The sequence below is a fragment of the Pongo pygmaeus genome, chromosome 5 (assembly GCF_028885625.2).
Source record: "Pongo pygmaeus isolate AG05252 chromosome 5, NHGRI_mPonPyg2-v2.0_pri, whole genome shotgun sequence".
Classification (NCBI taxonomy): domain Eukaryota; kingdom Metazoa; phylum Chordata; class Mammalia; order Primates; family Hominidae; genus Pongo; species Pongo pygmaeus.
In genome coordinates, this window is record NC_072378.2 from 141,783,904 (window position 1) to 141,804,924 (window position 21,021).

A 21,021-nucleotide genomic window follows, 5' to 3' on the forward strand; every position below is an offset into this window, starting at 1 on the left:
AAAATGTGGGTATATATATCACCATTATCAGAAATTATGGTGCCTTCTTTATTTATTTGCTACCAATTTACATAATAGACTTTCAATCTAATATGAAACCACTGCTATAGTTTGAATGTCTCCTCCAAAACTTATGTGGAAATTTAACCCACAATGTAACATTATTGAAAGGAGGACCTTTAAGAGGTGACTGAATCATGGATTAATCTATTCATGCATCAATTATTTAACAGGTTAATGGATGAATGGGTTATCATGGAAGTGGGACATTGATGTCTTTATAAGAAGAGGGAGAGAGAACTGAGCTAGTACTTTAGCATGCTCAGCCCCTTCTCCATGTGACACTCTGTGCCACCTCAGGATTTTGCTTGGAGTCCCCATCAGCAAGAGGGCTCTCACTAGATGCTACGCCTCAACCTTGTACTTTTCAGGCACTGTAACAGTAAGAAATGCACTCCTTTTCTATATGAATTACCCAGTTTCATGTGTTTTGTTATAAGCAACAGAAAATTGATTAAGATAGCCACACAAGTATAATTTTCTGCATGTGTTTAACTATTTGAGTTACCAGTTTCCTGATTTACAAATCGAGAAGGTTAAGACTTACCTCTCATTCACACTGTGATGACAAAAACAGGTCATTTTTGAGTAAATCCTTAGCCAATGATTAATGTATGAGAAAGCACAGTAAACATACCTTCCTTTCCTATCATATATATGTTCCAAAAAGTATACATAGTTTTTAAAAACATTAAAACAAAACCAAAAACAATAAACTGTTGGTGAGCATTATTTCTTGCCTTTATTTAAATGGAGAAATGATCATTCTGATTTTCACCAAGAAATTCTTGTGTGACTTGCTGTTCAGGTATGCAGATTTTAATTGAATATGTTACAAGAAGTTCATATTAAGTAATATTTTAAAATCTATGCTGATTGAAATTTTATTATATAGCTCTTGAATATGAAGATGTGTAATATCTTTATTTTTCAGAAAAGTGAAGACGTAAAGACTAGGTTTTGTAATTCTTCATTTCCTTTTCCGATTTTAAATATATATACTATGGCCCATGTAAATAAGCATTAGATGGTATTAATGGCTCTGTGTGTGTGTGTGTGTGTGTGTGTATGAATGTAGTATCATGAACTGAATATGAAATCCCAAATTTTAAATGTTGAAACCTGACACCTAATACGACGGTATTAAAAAGAGGAAGGGGAGCCTTTGGGAGATGGTTAAGTCCTGATAATAGAGAATTTATGAATGTGATTAGTGCCCTTATAAAGGAGACCCCAGAGACCTCCTTCACTCCTTCTACCATATAAGGACACAGCAAAAAGGCCCAGTTTGTAAGCCAGAAAGTGAGCCTTCACCAAACACTAAATCTGTCAGTGCCTTTATCTTGAACTTTGAAGTTCCAAAATGGTTAGAAATAAATTTTTGTTGTTTCTAAGCTATTCAGTTTATGATATATTTTTCTACCATACTTTCTTGGCTTAGAAAATGCTGCTGTGTCTGCCTAGAAGATATTTTTTAATTTTTAATTTTTGTGGGTACATAGTAGGTATATAGGTTTAAGGGGTACCTGGGATATTTTGATTTAGGGACACAATGTGCTATAATCATATCAGGGTAAGTGGGGTATCCATCACCTCAAACATTTATCATTTCTTTGTGTTAGAAACAATCCAATTATACTTTTTTGGTTATTTATTGTATTTATGTATTTATTTATTTTGAGATGAAATCTCACTCGTCACCCAGGCTGAAGTGCAGTGGTGCAATCCTGGCTCGTTGCTACCTCCACCTCCCAGGTTCAAGAGATTCTCCCGCCTCAGCCTTCCGAGAAGCTGGGATTAGAGGCACCTGCCACCATGCCCGGCTAATTTTTGTATTTTTAGTTGAGACGGGGTTTCACCATTTTGACCAGTCTGGTCTCGAACTCCTGACCTCAAGTGATCCATCAGCCTCGGCTTCCCAAAATGCTAGAATTACAGGAGTGAACCACAGCACCAGGCCCTTTTAATTACTTTTAAATGCACAACAAAATAGTGTTGACTGTAGTTACCCTGTTGTGCTATCACATACTAGATCTTATTCATTCTATGTAACTATATTTTTGTGCTCGTTAGCCATTCCCACCCCCATCACCACTACCCTTCTCTTTCTCTGGTAACCGTCATTCTACTCTTATCTCCATGAGTTCAGTTGTTTAAATTTTTAAGCTCCCACAAACAAATGAGAACATGCAAAGTTTGTCTTTCTGTGCCTGGTTTATTTCACTTAACACGATGACCTCCAATTCCATTCATGTGGTTGCAGAAGACAGGATTTTATTCTTTTCTATGACTGAATAGTACTGCATTGTGTATATGTACCATATTCTCTTTATCCATTTATCTGCTGATGGACACTTAGGTTACTTCCAAATGCTGGCTGTCCTGAATAGTGTTGCAATACACATGGTCATGCAGGCATCTCTTCAGTATAGTGATTTCTTTTCTTTTGGGAATAGATCTAGTATTGGGATCGCTGGATGATATGGTGGTTTTTTATAGCAGCCCCAGCGTACTAAGGTATATGTATACAATCAGTATATATATATATATAATTGAATATAATTATCTACTATCACTGAAATATATTGAATTATTACTCCTTTGATCTTTCAATCAAAGTTGATGACATATTAGTCCAGACAGTGGGAGGGAATCACTTGAAGATATTGTCCTATAAGCAAATGTATACTAAAACCGTAAAATGAAACGATTTAAATTTAGTGATATTTTCCAGAGGAAAGATGTCATAAATTTTAATGTATCTTTTACAAATTTGAATGCTGATTAAATCCTAATTTCTACCCAATGGGACATTCTAATAAAGTCAGCACTCAGGCAAATTTATTAATAAGATAAGACAACTGAGGGTTAAGTAAAATTATTTAAGTTGCTATATCAGGGAAAAGCTGTATATATTTTATATATCATTTGAGGTAAGGATTCTTTATCATTTTACTTTATCCACACTTTTACCATAAAAAATATATTTCTTGTATTAAGATTATCTATGTGCTGTAATGGATGTTTGTCATGTTTACTTCTAAATAATAAAATACTTTAAATCATATATGGTAATAAGAGAAAAATTATATTGACTAATTTTCAATATAAGAGGTTATATGGCTTGATAAAATTACTAAACATTTAAAAGTATATATTTCAGTGTCATTTTTTAATATGTTTTCTACCTACCTGTACTCATCTATCTGTGAAAATCATAATTTCAGCACTACCTTCTGCATCCGAGGTGATAACATCCCTTGAGCCCAGGAGTTTGAGGCTGCAGTGATCTAAGATTGCACCACTGCACACCAGCCTGGATGATAGAGAAAGACCCTGTCTCAAAATAAAACCAAAACCTACAACAAAAATCTAAATATATCTATTTTCTAACACTTACTGAGTAACAATTACTGAAATTTAGCTAACACTGACTTGCCAAGCATTGTTCTAAAAATTTCATAAGTAACTCGTTTAATACTTATATAAATACAATGAAGTAAAAATTATTGAGGTCCAATTTTAGAGGTGAAGAAGTAAGTGGTAGAGTCAGAAGTTAATCTGAAGGGATTGGCTTCAGGTTTCATACTCCTAACAACTTCTTGTTAACTGCTACAAATAAGTTACTCAATATATATATACACATGTATATACACACTAATATGTATATTGAGTAACTTAGTAGTTATTCAATATGTTTATTTCATAAACATACTGTATATGTGCATGTATGAATGTATGTATGTGTATGCATGCATGCTTTTTCTGTGTGCATATATATATATATAAAAATATTGGATATATATGTGTGTGTGCATGTGTGCATTTTTCCAAGTGACATCCTCCGTATATTTAAATTTCTGCCTGGTTTGTAATAAAATATAAATTAATCTATATTAATATAAGTTGAATAAGCTACAATCAATTTACTATATATTTACTCCTCATTATCTTAAAAATGCCCAAATAATTCATTCCTAAGTATATGTAAAAGATTATACTATTGCTGTGCAGAAGCTCTTTAGTTTAATTAGATCCCATTTGTCAATTTTAGCTTGTGTTGCAATTGCTTTTGGTGATTTCATCATAAAATCTTTGCCCATACCTATGTCCTGAATGGTATTGCCTAGGTTTTCTCCTAGGGATTTTATGGTTTTGGGTTTCACATTTAAGTCTTTAATCCACCTTGGGTTAATTTTTGTACAAGTTGTAAGGAAGGGATCCAGTTTCAGTTTTCTACATATGGCTAGCCAGCTTTCCCAGAACCATTTATTAAATAGGGAATCCTTTCCCCATTGCTTGTTTTGGTCAGGTTTGTCGAAGATCAGATGGTTGTAGATGTGTGGTATTATTTCTGAGGTCTCTATTCTGTTGCATTGGTCTATATGTCTGTTTTGGTAACAGTACTATGCTGTTTTGGTTACTGTAGCCTTGTAGTATAGTTTGAAGTCAGGTAGTGTGATGTCTCCAGCTTTGTACTTTTTGCTTAGGATTGTCTTGGCTATGTGGGCTCTTTTTTAGTTCTACATGAATTTTAAAATCGTTATTTCTAATTCTGTAAAGAATGTCAATGATAGTTTGATGGGAATAGTATTGCATATATAAATTACTTTGGGCAGTATGGTCATTTTCACAATATTTATTCTTCCTTATGAGGATGGAATGTTTTTCCATTTGTGTCTTCTCTTATTGCACTGAGCAGTGGTTTGTAGTTCTTTTTAAGGAGGTCCTTCATGTTCCTTGCTAGCTGTATTCCTAGCAAGGAATGTGGTGGGAATATATATATAGTTTATGTACTAATACTGTGTCATTTTATATGAGACTTGAGCATGCATTAAATTTGGCATCTGTAGGGGGGTTCTGGATGACTCTACTCTGTATTTCTATATAAAATAGTGAAGTTTGTATTATATGTTTTATTTCTACTGAATAATCAGTAACATGTTATGTAAATCTGAACCAATGTTTTTTATTCAATTAAATAATAAAAACTAATATTTATTCTTCATTAGGAAAAAAAATGAAAAATGATTCAACCCAAATTATATGAGCAGAATACTTCACTAATTTTTTACATATGAATTTTAAGAGTTCGACAAAGAAAGAGATGGAGGTAAAAAAGGGAACTAGAAATCCCAACACCAGGACAAACCCAGAGTGTAATAAAGGCAAAAAACAAAACAAAATGAAACACCAACATACTGTTTCTAACAAGGCAAACTTTCTCATTTTCAGTTATTATCCATTGTTAAATGCTGAATGAAACAATAGAATACACATACATTTTTCTTCTCTTCCTTTTCCTTTTTCATCTTTAAAAATGATTGTAATAGGCCAGGTGTGGAGGCTCACGCTTGTAATCCCAGCACTTTGGGAGGCCAAGGCTGGTGGATCACCTGAGGTCAGGTATTTGAGACCAGCCTGACCAACATGGTAAAATCCGTCTCTACCAAAAATGCAAAAATTAGCTGAGCAGGGTGGCAGACACCTGTAATCCCAGCTACTTGGGAGGCTGAGGCAGGAGGATCGCTTGAACCAAGGAGGCAGAGGTTACAATGAGCCAAGATCACACCATCGCACTTCAGCCTGGGCAACAAGGGTGAAACTCCATCTCAAAATAAATAAATAAATAAATAAATAAATGTTATAATGGTTTTTATCTTGCAGAATTATCGTGACATTAAGTTAAATAATATGCTAAGAAATCAGAATCCCTGTTGTAGGGTGAAAACAAAATAAATGTTAATTTTGTTTATTTCATTTTCCTTTATACAAATGAAGAGTTTGAAAGTCTGGATAACATTACTGTTAGATGCTGTAACACTTGGGATTTGGAAAAACACATTGCTCTAGATTATATAGTTTAGGCCTCTTTGCCTTAGAAATAAGAAGTTCTATAGTTTAACACAGAGGCAGAAAAAATTCGAATATATACATAAAAAAGAACTTGTGCTTAATATGTTTGGTGAATTATTTAACTGCCAAGATTGCAATATTGCTCCATTCAATAAGTCAAAAAAACAGAAAGTGGGCCGAGCGTGGTGGCTCACGCTTGTAATCTCAGCACTTTGGGAGGCTGAGGTGGGCGGATCAAGAGGTCATGAGATCGAGAACATCCTGGCTAACACGGTGAAACCCCGTCTCTACTAAAAATACAAAAAACTAGCCGGGCGTGGTGGCAGGTTCCTGTAGTCCCAGCTACTCCGGAGGCTGAGGCAGGAGAATGGCGTGAACCCGGGAGGCGGAGCTTGCAGTGAGCCGAGATCCGGCCACTGCACTCCAGCCTGGGCGACAGAGGGAGACTCCATCTCAAAAAACAAAACAAAACAAAACACAAAAAACAGAACAGAAGTGAAAATGAGTCATATTGAACAAGGAGCAAAGTCTTTTTGGAATGAGATCTAGAGTATCAGAGTGACTTATTAACTCTTAGCGAATGCAAAGCAAAGCCACACAAAGCAAAATAAATCCTGTAAAACATACCCATGTTTAAATTTTTAGATGTTTTACAGGTATTATGCACGCCATTTTACAGATACTATGTATACATTTTACATAATACCTGTAAAAAGGATTAAGTAGAGTATATTTACTAGAATAATCAAGGAACAACCATTACAAATAATATAAACTACTTGAAATTTCCTATATCTCAAAAAAGGAGACAGGAGTGTATAATTTTCAAGTATTTTCCATAGATGCTATTATTGATTATAAATATACTAAACGTATGAAAACATGGGCCATGTTTAATTTTTTTACTTCTTAAAAGCATTGAATAATGATTTTTTATATGTGTCGGGAATTTAGAAGACTTCCATTAAAGTTAATTTCAATAATATTAGTTTAATATTTCCATATTTTAAGAAAAACTAATTATGTGACCTAAGGTAATAAAAAAGTTTCAAAATTAGATTTATTTTCCATCTGTATGATAGATGCTGTATCTATTTAACAGTATTTAATGACTAACTCTGATTAAATTTGCAATTTTGAAAGAAACTATGTAGAAACTAGCAAAACATGGAAGCATGTGATATGCATCTTAAATTTCTTAATGCAATTTATAGAAGTTGTATTGAAGTACACAGAAATGATTTTATAATGAAAACAAAAAATTGAATAAGAAACAAATTTTCAAAGTGATTTTCTTTAGCTGTTTGATAGTTTGCATTTGCAGTCTGTGCTGTCATGTGTCAAAGCAGCTAAATATACTGAGAAATGTTATAGACTTAATATTTTTAATTTATATAGGAAACTGAAGACCATGTAAAAATATTTTAATAGTAGTAAAATATTACCAATCCTCAGTATATATTAATTTAAATAAAGTCAAATTTTTATTAATAATTCTTTCTTTTATATTGCTACTCATAGTATAATAATTACTGTATAATAATGTTTACACTGAATAATTACTGTTATGTTTACAATATTTAGTTTAGATAATTTGAACTAAAATTAGAGTGATGATATTAAGACTGAATTTATATATTACATATGTATGTAAAGTGTGTGCGCAGTACATATGGATAGCTAATTAGATAGATAAACAGTGGTAGATATGCAGGTAAATAGAATTTGATGGGGTGGTACAAGAGTAGGCAAATAAATGTATTGTAGATCCCAGTTAATGTTAGAGCTGAGGAATTCAAATGATTAAAACCTATGATTTTTCGAATAAGAACACTGAAGTCCAGAAACATAAAGTAACATCTCCAAGATCATGGAAATGAAATTAATATTACATTAATAAAATAAATAAATATACAAATATTTTTTAAAATTACAAAAATTTTTATTAATTGAATCCTCTAAAATAGTGTAGAAACATCCTCTGAGATATCCCCAATTGAAAAAGAACTAAAATTAAGGAGTACAGGTTTTTGGCAAAATGATAAAAACAAATTTTATGGCTTGTCTTTATCGCTTGACCAGTATACCATAAGGAAATTTTCCAATACATGTTTTGAATAACTTGTATTTGTCATAAAAATATGTATTTTTTATTCAGCATTCCCTTAAAAATCTGGAATATGAACTTTAAATATTTCTAAATATATGTTTTATCTAGATGTTTTAGTATAAATTAATTAACAAATATCTTATGCAATAATAGTTATTTTAAACACCATAATCAAATATGTCCCTATAATCAGAGCTATTTGTCATGTGCACTAAATATGTTCATGTTCAGATTTTACAAAGAGAAACACAAAATCATAATTTGCTCTATATGAGATATAGAGTTTGAAGAGTCTAATTGATGTCTAAGTGGCATTCAGAAAAGGAGAGAAATAAAACGGGACCTAGACAATATTTGAAGAGATAATGAATGGGATTTCTTTCTCAAAAATGATGAAAGAAGTCAAACCAGATTCAAGAAGCTTTATAAAGCTCAAGCAAGATAAATGACTACAAAGCTTACCTACCCTTATGATAATGATACAGCTAGAAATAAAGATATAATCAATTTTCTATAAATATTCCAAGATCTCCACCCTGAAAATTGAGTTCTCAAAAGGAATAATATAGGCCAGGAGACAATGGAATATCTTTATAACACTGTCAAAATATAACTGCCAATTTACAATTATATATGTAGGAGAGATAACTTTCAAAATATAAATGAAATAAAAAATTTTTAGACAAAAGTATTAAAAGTCTATTACCCAGAGAATTCTATAAAATAAATATTAAAGAGTATTTTATGGGCAGAAGGAAAATTTTATGAGGTGGAAATTCTGAGATGCAGAAGAAAATGAAGAAAAATTGAAAGAATAAATATGAAAGTGTTTCTATAAAGTAATACCTATAATGTCTTGATGGGCTTGTAATAAATAATCAAAATATATAGTGATATCAGTGAAGTAAAATGTTATAAATTCCTGAGTTGCCCATGAATAAATAAAAGTAGTAGTTTACGTTAGATTTTAACATACTATTTTTATTTAAACTTGATAATTAAAAAAAGATGTGTAAGGCTATGTTCTGTCATTAAGACAAACAATCTGTGTAGGAAATATAAAGTGAATAATTAATCTATTTTTCCCATAAGGAGTTAGACTGAACTGGTTGGAAGTTCTTAACTACTACAGGTTTATATCTGCATGCATGCGTTACCTCTTTCATAATCTAATATACAGAGATTTTAAAAAATACATTAAAAAGAATAGCCAGTGTTGATGTGAATTTTAGAAATGTAAATGATTATTATCCAGATACCAAAGCCTCAACTGATTATTTGTAAACTATGCAAATAATGAACTAGGCTAGGTAGCATAGCCAATTAACATAAGCTGAAAAAAGAATGTTTTAGAAGAATTAAAATGTAATTATATGAATTTCACAATGTAGATCAAGGAAAATAACCATTGCGTCCAGGCCAATTAATACTTTGGGTATTGAACAATTCTGAACAATAACCGTGGTATTCTTGGGGGAAGACAGAAGACTTTCAACTTAAGAAATATCACATTTTATGAATACATTAAAGATATATGAAAATGTATTTACATTAATTACAGGACTCCAGAAAGCATTGTGGGAAAAGTTGAGAGTGGAGGAAGTGAGAAATTCCTGGCAGAGTAGGAAAGTACTATGACATCACTAACATCCGTGTGTGTGTCTATATATATATATTTTTTTTTCCAGTGGGCTTTGATTTTGGAAGATTGGAGATAAAAGCATATATCCTGTAGATTGTGATGAATATGGATTAAATCCGCCTGTACCATCAAAGTCCCTATGAGGCTAGCGGAGCTACAGGAAAACACTGGTGAATGACTAATCTGCTTCTTCAGGGATGCCTGTCCTCTTGGCTGGGGGTGAAATTTACTATTTCAGAATAAGTTCATCAATTTACACAATTAATAGTGGGACACAGTGGATTGAAAACATATGTAATGGCTAACATACGAAACTATATTAATAAAGCTAGTTGTAGACTTTGTTTTTTAGTTAAACCAAAAGCCATCTTGCAAACTTTCCCAGTCCTCTCAAGTTCTTCCACCTAGCTAAAGCAATTTATCTCTATTTATCAGAAACTGCTTAATTTCTGGGGAAATAATTCCAGCACCAGGCCTACGGCTGTCCAGTTCTTGCCAATAAAATGTTAGGGAATGTTTTCTTGAATTCTTCTGAACAAACATTTCCAGCCTAATATAAATAAGATACAGGAGAAATTCTCTTTCACATATCACACAGTTTTCTGCTGTAGAAATATAATAATTAGAGCTGCTGTAGCCATCTTTCATCCACGAGTGGAAGACCAAAAGGAACACACTGATGTTGACCATGATGCTGTAATAAATAACTGGCATTGCTAATCTGCCAAATAAGTACTGGAAACTGCTTATTGATTCTGCCATTAAACCAAGATAAGAGAGACTTCTTGTCTGAATCCTACGGTTTAGGTGGACTTCACTCTGACCTTTCTCAGGACAGCCCCCTAACCCCATAAAAATCCCACAGTTTTTTTGTTCATTTCTTTGTTCTTTCTGGGGTATTTAGCTAGGGTAGAATTGTTATTGTCTAAAAGTTTATTGGCTTGCTACGTTGCTCTGTTCCATGTTCCTTGGCTAGAAAGCGCGGACTTTTGTTGTGATTTTTTTTTTCACTACCAGCTGATATTTCTAGGTTGCATGCTTCTTTTGCCCCAAGTTTGGCATACATAAGACAGAAAGCCAAGGAAATTCACTGCCTTGTTGTTCTTTGTGTCCTAATATTTCTTGAGTGTATGCATTCCTCTCCCCATTTTTCAGGCTCATCTAGTATTTGTTTTACATTTAATATTCAGGGATTTTATTTGTACTTAGCATCCGTAGGACAGATATAAATGCCCTATGAACACTCTTAGAGTCAAAGAGTTTTCGGGAGGCATCTGTTTCTGCGGTATGTAAATTGAACTTTTCATAGGGGCTGTGGTTCTAAATATGTATACAATAGGATGCGTAGTGTGCCATAGAGTTCAAAATAAATAGAGAAAGGGAGAAGAACAATGACTGGTGGTCAGATTTGCAAATACTAATACTATTTGACATGGAATTGAAAGTTGCATGGGAAACCTAGATTTAAACTTCATCCTTTAGGTCTTTATGGGACATTTCACTCAAATTTAAGACAATTATTTTATTTAATAGTGCGTTAACTTTATTTATAACTACCAATACCTATAAATGATACAGAGGCATACTGGCATACTTTAAAGATATCGTGGGTTCAGTTCCAGATGGCCAAAATAAAGTGGATATTGCAATAAAACAAGTCACATAAATTTTCAGTTTCCCAGTGAATATAAAAGTTACATTTTTACTATGCTGTAGTCTATTGAGTGCTCAATAAAATTATGTCTAAAAAATGCACATAGCTTAGTTAAAAATATTTTCTTGCTAAAAAATACAAATGATCATGTTAGCCTTAAGTGAATCATAGTTAATATGCTGGTGAAATGTCTTGCCTGGATGCTGATGGCTGCTGACTGACCAGGATGATGGTTTCCAAAGCTTGGGGTGACTGGGGAAATTTGTTAAAATATGATTAATAATGAAGTGGGTCACTCAATTAACTCTTTCACAATATTTCTTTTTTTTTTTCTTTTCTTTTTTTTTTTTTTTTTTGAGATGGAATCTCACTGTGTTGCCCAGGCTAGAGTGCAGTGGCTTGATCTCGGCTCACTGCAACCACCACCTCCCAGGTTCAAGCGATTCTCGTTCCTCAGCCTCCCCAAATAGCTGGGATTACAGGTGCTCGCCACCACACCCAGCTAATTTTTTGTATCTTAGTAGAGACAGATTTTCGACATGTTGGCCAGGCTGGTCTCTAACTCCTGGCCTCAAGTAATCCACCCACCTCGGCCTCCCAAAGTACTGGGATTACGGGTGTGAGCCACCACACCCAGCCCACACAATATTTATTTGTAATATTTGTTTCTGATAGCACTTTACTCACAGTCTAACTTCTTTCAAAATTGGAGTCGATCCTCTCAAACCCTGCTGCTGCTTTATTAACTAAAGTTATGGAATATTCTAAATCTTTTGTTTTCATTTCAACAATGTTCATAGCATCTATATCATGAGCAGATTCCATCTCAAGATATCACTTTCTTTGTTCATCCATAAAAAGCAACTCCTTATTCGTTCAAGTTTTATCATGAGATTATACCAATTTACTCACATCTTCAGTCTCCACTTCTAATTCTAGTTCTCTTGCTGTTTCACCATATCTGCGTCACTCCTCCACTGAAATCTTTAAACCCCAAAATTCATCCATGAGTATTGAAATCAACTTCTTCCAAACTCCTGTTAATGGTGATATTTTGACCTCCCATGAATCACAAAATATTCTTAATCGCATCCAGAATGGTGAATCCCTTCCAGGCTTTCAATTTACTTTACCTGGATCCATCAGATAATCCCTATCTTTAGCAGCTGTAGCCTTACAAAATGAATTTCTTAAATAAAAAGGCCTGAAAGTAAAAATAACACCGTAATCCATGAGTGGCAGAATTGATGTTGTGGTAGCAGGCATGAAAACAATACCTATCTCCTTGTACATCTCCATTAGAGCTCTTGGGTGACCAGGTGTATTGTCAATGAGCAGTAATACTTTGAAAGGAATCTTCTTTTCTGAGCAGTAGGTCTACACAGAGGGCATAAAATATTAGGTAAACCATGCTGCAAACAGATGTGCTGTCATCAAGACTTTGTTATACCATTTATAGAGCACAGGGAGAGTAGAATTAGCATAATTCTTATGGGCCCTAGAATTTTCAGAATAGAAAATTAGTATTGTCTTCAACTTAAAGTTGCCAGCTGCATTAGCCCATAATAAATGAATCAGCCTGTTCTTTGAAGCTCTGAAGTCAAGTATTGATTTCTCTCTAGCTATCAAAGTCCTGGAAGACATCTTCTTCCAATACAAGGCAGTTTTGTCTACATGGAAAATCATTGTCTAATGTAGCCACCATCATCAATCATCTTAGTTAGATCTTCTGAATAACTTGCTGCAGCTTCTACATCAGCACTTGCTTCTTGTTTTGCACTTTTATGTTATGGAGATGGCTTATTTCCTTAAACCTCATGAACCAACTGCTTCTAGCTTCAAACTTTTTTTCTTCTGCAGCTTTCTCCCTGTAAACCAAAAGTATCTGAGACAGGTCTCAATCAATTTAGTGGTTTATTTTGCCAGGATTAAGGACATGCCCATGACACAGCCTTAGGAGGTCCTGAGAATATGAGCCAAAGGTGGTCAGGCTACAGCTTGGTTTTATATGGTTTAGGGAGACATACGACATTAATCAATACATGTAAGATGTTGGCTGGGCGTGATGACTCACATGTGCTATCCCAGCAATTTGGGAGGCCAAGGCAAGTGGCTTATGAGGTCAAGAGTTCAAGACCAACATGACCAAGATGGAGAAACCCCATCTCTACTAAAAAAACAAAAACATTAGCCAGGCATGGTGATGGGTGCCTGTAATCCCAGCTACTCGGGAGGCTGAGGCAGAGAATTGCTTGAACCCGGGAGGCAGAGGTTGCAGTGAACCAAGATTGTGCCACTGCACTCCAGCCGGGGTGACAGAGAGAGACTGTCTCAAAAAAAAAAAAAAAAAAAGTTGTACACTGTTTTTTCCAGAAAGGCAGGACAACTTGAAGTGGGGGCTTCCAGGTTATATATGGATTCAGATTTTTTTTTTAATTGGCAGTTGGTTGAAAGAGTTTATCTAAAGACCTGGAATCAATACAAGGGAGCGTCTGGGTTAAATTAAGTGTTTGTGGAGACAAAGGTTTTTATTAGGCAGATGAAGTCGCCAGGTAGCAGGCTCCAGAGAGAGTAGATTGTATTAAGGTCTCTGTTTTAATGTTAATGCTGGTCAGTGTGCCTGAATTCCAAAGGGAGAAGGGCGTAAGGAGGCATGTTCCACCAACCCATTCTCATCATTGCATGAACTCAGCTTTCAGGTTAATTTTGGAAAGCCATTGGCTAACAGGAGGGGTCCATTCAGTTGGTTGTAGGTGCTTAGAATTTTATTTTTGGTTTACATCACCAATCTCAGCCTTCATAGAACTGAAGATATTTAGAACCTTGCTCTGCATTAGGCTTTGTTTTAAGGGAATGTTGTGGCTGGTTTGGTCTTCTATTCAGACTATTCAGAGTTTCTCCATATCAGCAATAAGGCTATTTCCCCTTCTTAACAATCATATGTTCACTGGAGTAGCACTTTTAATTTTCTTCAAGAACTTTTGCTTTGCATTCACAACTTGTCTAATTGTTTGGCACAAAAGGCCTAGGTTTTGGTTTATCTTCACTTTCTTTATGTCTTCCTGGATAAGCTTAATTATTTCTAGCTTTTGATTTAAAGTGAGAGGTGCGTGACTCTTTCTATTTCTTGAACACATACAGGCTATTGTAAAGTTATTAATTGGCCTAATTTTAATATTATTATGTCTCAATGAATAGGGAGATCCAAGGAGATGGAGCGACATCAGGGGAAGGCTGATCGGTGGAGCAGCCAACACACACACAAAACTTATCAGTGAAGTTTGCCATCTTATATGAGCACAGTTCAAGGCACCCCAAAACAATTACAATGGTAATATCAAAGATCAGTGATCTCAGATCACCATAATGGATGCAATAATAATGAAAAACTTTAAAATAATGCTATCAAAATGTGACACAGAGACATGAAGTGAGCACATGCTGTTGGAAAAATGGTGCTGGTAGACTTGCTTAATGGAGGGTTGCCACAAACCTTCAATTTTTAAAAATCATGATGTCTGCAAACATAATATCTGTGAAGCACAAGAAAGCAAAGAGCACTAAAACAAGGTACACCTGTGTATATAAATACCTATATAGTGCATATATGTATATTTATATAAATTATGTCTACCTGTTTCTATCTACCTCTCTCTCTCTCTCTCTTTCTCTGTCTATCCACCTATCTATCCATCCAAATATCTATCTATCTTTTTGGTCCTACTGGTGAGTATTCAACTTGAAAATTGATTTTTAAATTAGTAGGATATACATACTAAATTGTTGAAAAGCAGAAGAATGTTAAACATCTTGGTCCTTCGTCATTCAATCTGGTTATTGCATAATCCAAGAAAAAAATACATTCTAAGGGAATTTGAAAGAAGAGAGCAATATTACCTCAAAAAAGAAGTACTGACATTTTTGCTAACTCTTAGACTTCAAACATGTTTCTACGCTTAAGGTTTGAGTTGTCTCAGAAAATGGCCTTTCAAAGCTTAAAGTTACTGTTCCAGAATCATACTTATTTGCTACATTAGCTCTTTCATAATGCTATACTATCCTTGTGGTAATATTGTTTCTCTCACAAGTATTCTTAACATAAGACAGATCATAATGCAATTTAACATGTAAATGTAGCTTAGTAAGGAATAGCTCAGCCTAATTACTTTCCAAGCCCAATCAAGAAACTTAAGCTAGTAGAGAGCTGACAGTTTCAGAATGCAAAAGATTTGTCTTTACATATTTTAACTAATTAAACTTGTAATTATTCAGTACTTTTCTTCTGTAAGCATTTAAAAAACACTTTTCAAGTCGATTTCCTGAAGTGTAGAGCAGTAAGTGATCATCAGCCACATTTCTCAAATAGAAAATGTGAGGTAATAGCATGTATTGATGGTTTTCTTTCTGTATTATGTTTATATTAACATAGCCGAAAATTTCCAACAGACATTGTAAATGCTTCAGGGAGTATGCATTCAATTACTTCCCGCACAGTTAGAAATTATTTCAAAATGGATGTCACATTTTTAAATGAAACTATTAGAAAAGTATAAATTGTTAATGAATACAGGTGGGAATTCTTGTTAGCATGAGTAACCATAACCTTATTTTGTCACAGGGATGTTTAGGGCAGTTGCTGTTGGTCAAGGCTTATCATGTGTCTGACCCTGATATTAGGCTGTGTTTTTTTTTATTGGAGAAGTTGAATGGAAATATGCTATGTATTAGAACAACATTGATCTCTAAGACTCAGGTTGCTTGGAGATCACAAATTTAAAAACATTTCACAAATTAAGAAGGAGAATGGAGGTTTCTCAAGTATCAATTAAGACAAATTGTAATTTTCTTATAACATGTTTTGCAGCTGATATGGTTTGTCTATGTCCCCACCCAAATCTCATTTTGAACTGTAGTTCCCATAATCCCCATGTGTCGTGCAAGGGACCCAGTGGGAGATAATTGAATCATGGGGGTGGTTACTTCCATGCTGTTCTTGTGTTCATGAGTTCCTTCTCATGAGATCTGATGGTTTTATAAGGTGCTTTCCCCACCCTTCATTTTGCACTTCTTGGTGCTGCCATGTGAAGAAAAATGTGCCTGCTTCCCCTTCTGCCATGATTGTAAGTTTCCTGAGGCTTCTTCTCCAGTCCTGCAGAGCTGTGAGTCAATTAAACCTCTTTTCTTTATAAATTACCCAGTTTTGGGTATGTCTTTACTAGCAGCACGAGAACAGTAGTTATTCTTTTATTTAGGAATAAGTCTTTATCTGATTCTAAATCATTTATCAGCTATAAGCTCTTGCTCCAATTCAGTGTAATTCACTACTCTCCTCACTATGTTGATCAGTGAAATGTTTCTATACATGCATAAAATATTTCCCCTTTTAAAATTGGCTGAATGAAAACAATTATCACAATAAATATAGTGGCCTATATTCTAGCAGCAAAGTAAGCAAGTCTTTCAAGCAGAGGAAGCCTTCAGAAGTGGTATTAATTAGTGCTATTTTGACAAAGGCCATAGAAGATAAAAATATTTTCTCACCTACACAGGAGGTTTCTTAGTGTCAGGTACATTAGTGGAACAATTGTAAGTAAATTTTGAATAGTTCTTTTGCTCTAACATGATGAAATTGCTTTTAATCTTCCATTACAATTGCTTAGTATCTGATTTGCTAGATGAGCTTCAAAAGAAACAGAATAAAGGAAATGGGTACAAAAGGAAAAGTGGTCATGGTGAAGGTTAGATTAGAGATGCAGTTTGCCTAACTCTAATTTTCTGTAGTTAGGGAATGTTTACTTTTAATAACATTGATTGAAAAATTAGAAAATTGCAAACTTTCATGTATTTAATTTTAAGGGAGGTCACATATAAATTTCTCTAGTTTTATTTTAGGCAACTACAAGTTACATCTTCATTCTCACTTTTTAAAATAGTAGTCCTATTTAAATCATTATAATTGGAGAGGAAATTATTTTCTTACAAAAGATAACATTAATAGTCCTTGGGATATTGTGTTGCTTTGTATATTACAGACAGTAAAAACAAATCCATCCTATTGGAAAGTGAATGCAGACATGTGAATCCACTGTTATCCTTTCCTAATAATAATCACTCCATAAAATGTTCTTTGGAATATTATTAAACTGTTATTCATTTTCTAATTAGTGAGGTCACATCTTTATCCCTTAATAATTAAGTACAATTATTCTCAAATTACATTAATTAAAATAAGTCCTGACATTGATTAATTCATTCCAGTTGGGTTAAAGACTACATCCTTATTTAGCATGGCCTCTGAACATTTCCAAAACACCATGTTTACATAATATTCATACACATTTAATGCATTTTAACTCAGTTGGTTTTTCAGAAAATTAAGTCTGACTTATTTTTCAGTATTCGTAACTTTCTTTATAAGAGAAACAGTTTGTCTTGACATAGATATTTCATATTTTACATAGCTCTTCTTCTGTTATTCCATTGAGATTGCCTTCTTTTCATTTTCCCACGTCTACTTTTCCTCCTCTTCTCTCTTATTTTCTTCTTCCCTTGTCTTCCTCCCTTCCTCCCTCTCTCTTTCTTCTCTTTCTTTCCCTTCTCCTTCTCCTCCTGTTTACCTCTTTCATCTTATCCGGTTACCAAAATAAACAAAAAAAAAAAAACTGTGTTTGTTCTCATTCATACTTACATAAACAGTTAAGTGTGAGTTACTCCACTAAACTAAACTGAAAAATAATGTAATGTCATACCTATTTTTCTTAAACTAAAAATATTCTGCATATCTAAACTGTTGTTATTTGACTAATAATGCATGTCAAAGGAAAGATAGGAGGAAGAAAAGGAAGAGGGATTAAGGAAGTGATAAACTTGGTTCAATTAAATGTTTTATTGAACAAATATCTTAATCACCAGCAGTGAGAAAGGCACTATGTTAGATGTAGGGGGAAATTTGAAAAACTATCTTTTAATCCTAAGAAGTTTGTCCTTTATTAGAATGGAAGACAGTAGAGAATAACAATTAAAATTATAAATAACACGTGTAAACTTATAGATAATTATGATAAATTATAAAGGAAAACTAAAATCTGGAAATTTAGGGTGTGAATGCATTATTTTCAAATTATAAATCCAAATGATATCATAAAAGATGCTTTCTGAGAGTAATTCCATTGGGCTTTCATATCTCTCAAACATCTACTCTGTGCCAAGCATTGCACTAAGCACATCATAGGCATATAATCCACACAACTGTCTGACATTACCTACAGTTCACAAATAAGTGAATATAATTTGATAGAAATTAGGTTTTTGTTAGCTAATTCAGCAAATAAATGTGCAGATGTTTCAATAAAACAACTTTAAAACAAGACTTTTGACAAAAGGTGTCTCACACATGATAGATGATCCTCAATTTATGATGGACTTACATCCTTATAACCCCTTTGCAAAGTCAAAAAATTGTAAGTGGAAACTTCATAAGTCACAAACTGTATGTATTCTGTGGACATTCAAAAAATGAAACTAGAACTTCAGACTATTTTTAAAATAAGGGGAAATTAGGATAAGAGACAAATGCAGACCATTGAAATGCAGTTTAGTCCAGGTCAGCAAGAGCACGTTGGCTAACTTGGGTCTAAGTAGCAAGCACTGACAGCTGACATCAGATTACCCTTCACTCAGCAAATCATGGAAAGCCTTCTCTATAGTTTCACTTCAAATATTTATTTATTTATTTGAGATGGAGTCTCCATCTGTTGCCCAGGCTGGAGTGCAGTGATGCGATCTTGGTTCACTGAAACCTCTGCCTCCTGGTTTCAAGTGATCCTCCTGCCTCAGCCTCCCTTAAAGCTGGGATTATAGGTGGGATTATAGGCGTGAGCCACCAAACCCAGCTAATTTTGTATTTTTAGTAGAGATGGAGTTTTACTATTTTGGCCATGCTGGTCTCAAACTCCAGACCTCAACTCCAGCCCACCTTGGCCTCCCAAAGTGCTAGGATTACAGACATAAGCCACCGTGCCCAGTCTCATTTCAAAGATTCAAATTTGGAATAAACATCTGGGTAAAATGGTACTAAGTAGCCATACCTAATATAAATTCTAGGTTCTTTTAAAAATATTGATACATAAATGAAAATATATACTTGAAATATCAGTACAAAAATAATAAATATTCAGACAAAACAAACAATTAGAAGAACTATGGCAAGGAAGAATATTAACTTGCATTTTACTTTTTAACTAGGTAATGTATGGCTGAAGCAGAGCAGATTTTCTCATTACTTAGTATATACCTACATTACATAATTAAAACCTAGGCACTTCAAATAAAGCAAAGAATAAATGTATTTAAGTGCAGATGGATCTGGATAATCAAACAGGAAAATGAGGAAGAAAAAATTACCTAGTATACCTGTAGAAAGGGTAATGGTGATATCTACATGACAGTAATTCAAGAAAAAGTTCAGTACAAGGGAGAGGGAATATTGGCCAAGAATACAGATGAAAGAAACATGAAATTTTAGGAAACATCTACTTGATGTGCTCAAAAACGACTCAAGAGCATATGGCAACACCAAAAGTAACATGTGCAGAGGATAACATGCAGAGGAAAGAAGGGAAAATTATTTTTTTTAAACTGGATGATATAAATAAAAATATGGCAGACTTTATAAATTTATAAAAATAAAAAGAAATAAGAATTACTGGAGTATGGACTTTAGCCAAAAAACAAATGATTTCAAATAAAGGTATTAAAGATAATGAACTAAGCTTAATTCTTCCGACAATTTTGGTAAAGTTAACAATTATATAAAGAAATAAATGCCTGAAAAAATTTCCATGTTACCCACCGATTATCTGAAAAATATTGAAGACTTCTTGGATCAAGGTGTTTGAAGACAATTTCTGGCCAGTTATTGCCTGACCACTAGTTTACACTGACCCAAGAACAACATTCGGAAGCCAAACTTTAACCCCAAAACAAGAAAAAAGCTGAGCAGACAATGCAGTGTTGACTCACTGAGGAAAGGAAGACTGAAAAATCCATCCTGACATAATGGAAAACAAATCGTCAGGGAAGCCACACCTGCAGAGCCCGCCGCCCTGGGGGATGCCACAGTGGGGCCAGGTTGAGTCGTCTGCTGGCAGGGGAGCAGCAAGATCAGGCAAAGAGGGGCCCTGAGGTGGACCTGGGCCCAGGGCGGTGCCTTGCTTTGCACATGGAGTTGGGGGCGGAGGGAGGGGTGGGGGGGCGGAGGGAGGGGTGGGGGGTGGGGTGGGTGGGGCGCGGGGGAGGTGTCGGGGGCAGGGGGTCCGGTCCTGGGGCAAGTGGAAGGGGCCGTGCTTTGGGGACCAGAGGCAGGAAGTGGGAGCAGTGCCTGCTTTGGGGATCCAGCCAGTGGCACAGCCACTGTGCCCACCCTGCTTGCTGTGCTTTTGGAGGAGGCTCTGTGCAGGACCTCCCAGGGCCACGTCCCTGGAGTCTGCCCTGCATTGGGTGACCACTGAGGCCGACACTCCCGATGGCTGGGCTTGGGACCCATGATGCGCACCTGGATGCACCCCCACAGGAAGGGCCACAAGCCAGGCAAGTGGGAGCCCCGGGCTGCCTCTGAGCCCCAGGGCCAATGGGGCAAGCTTGGGGTGACATCGCTCCTGCCCAAAACATCGGCCAGGGCCCAGGAAAGACCTGGAGCCC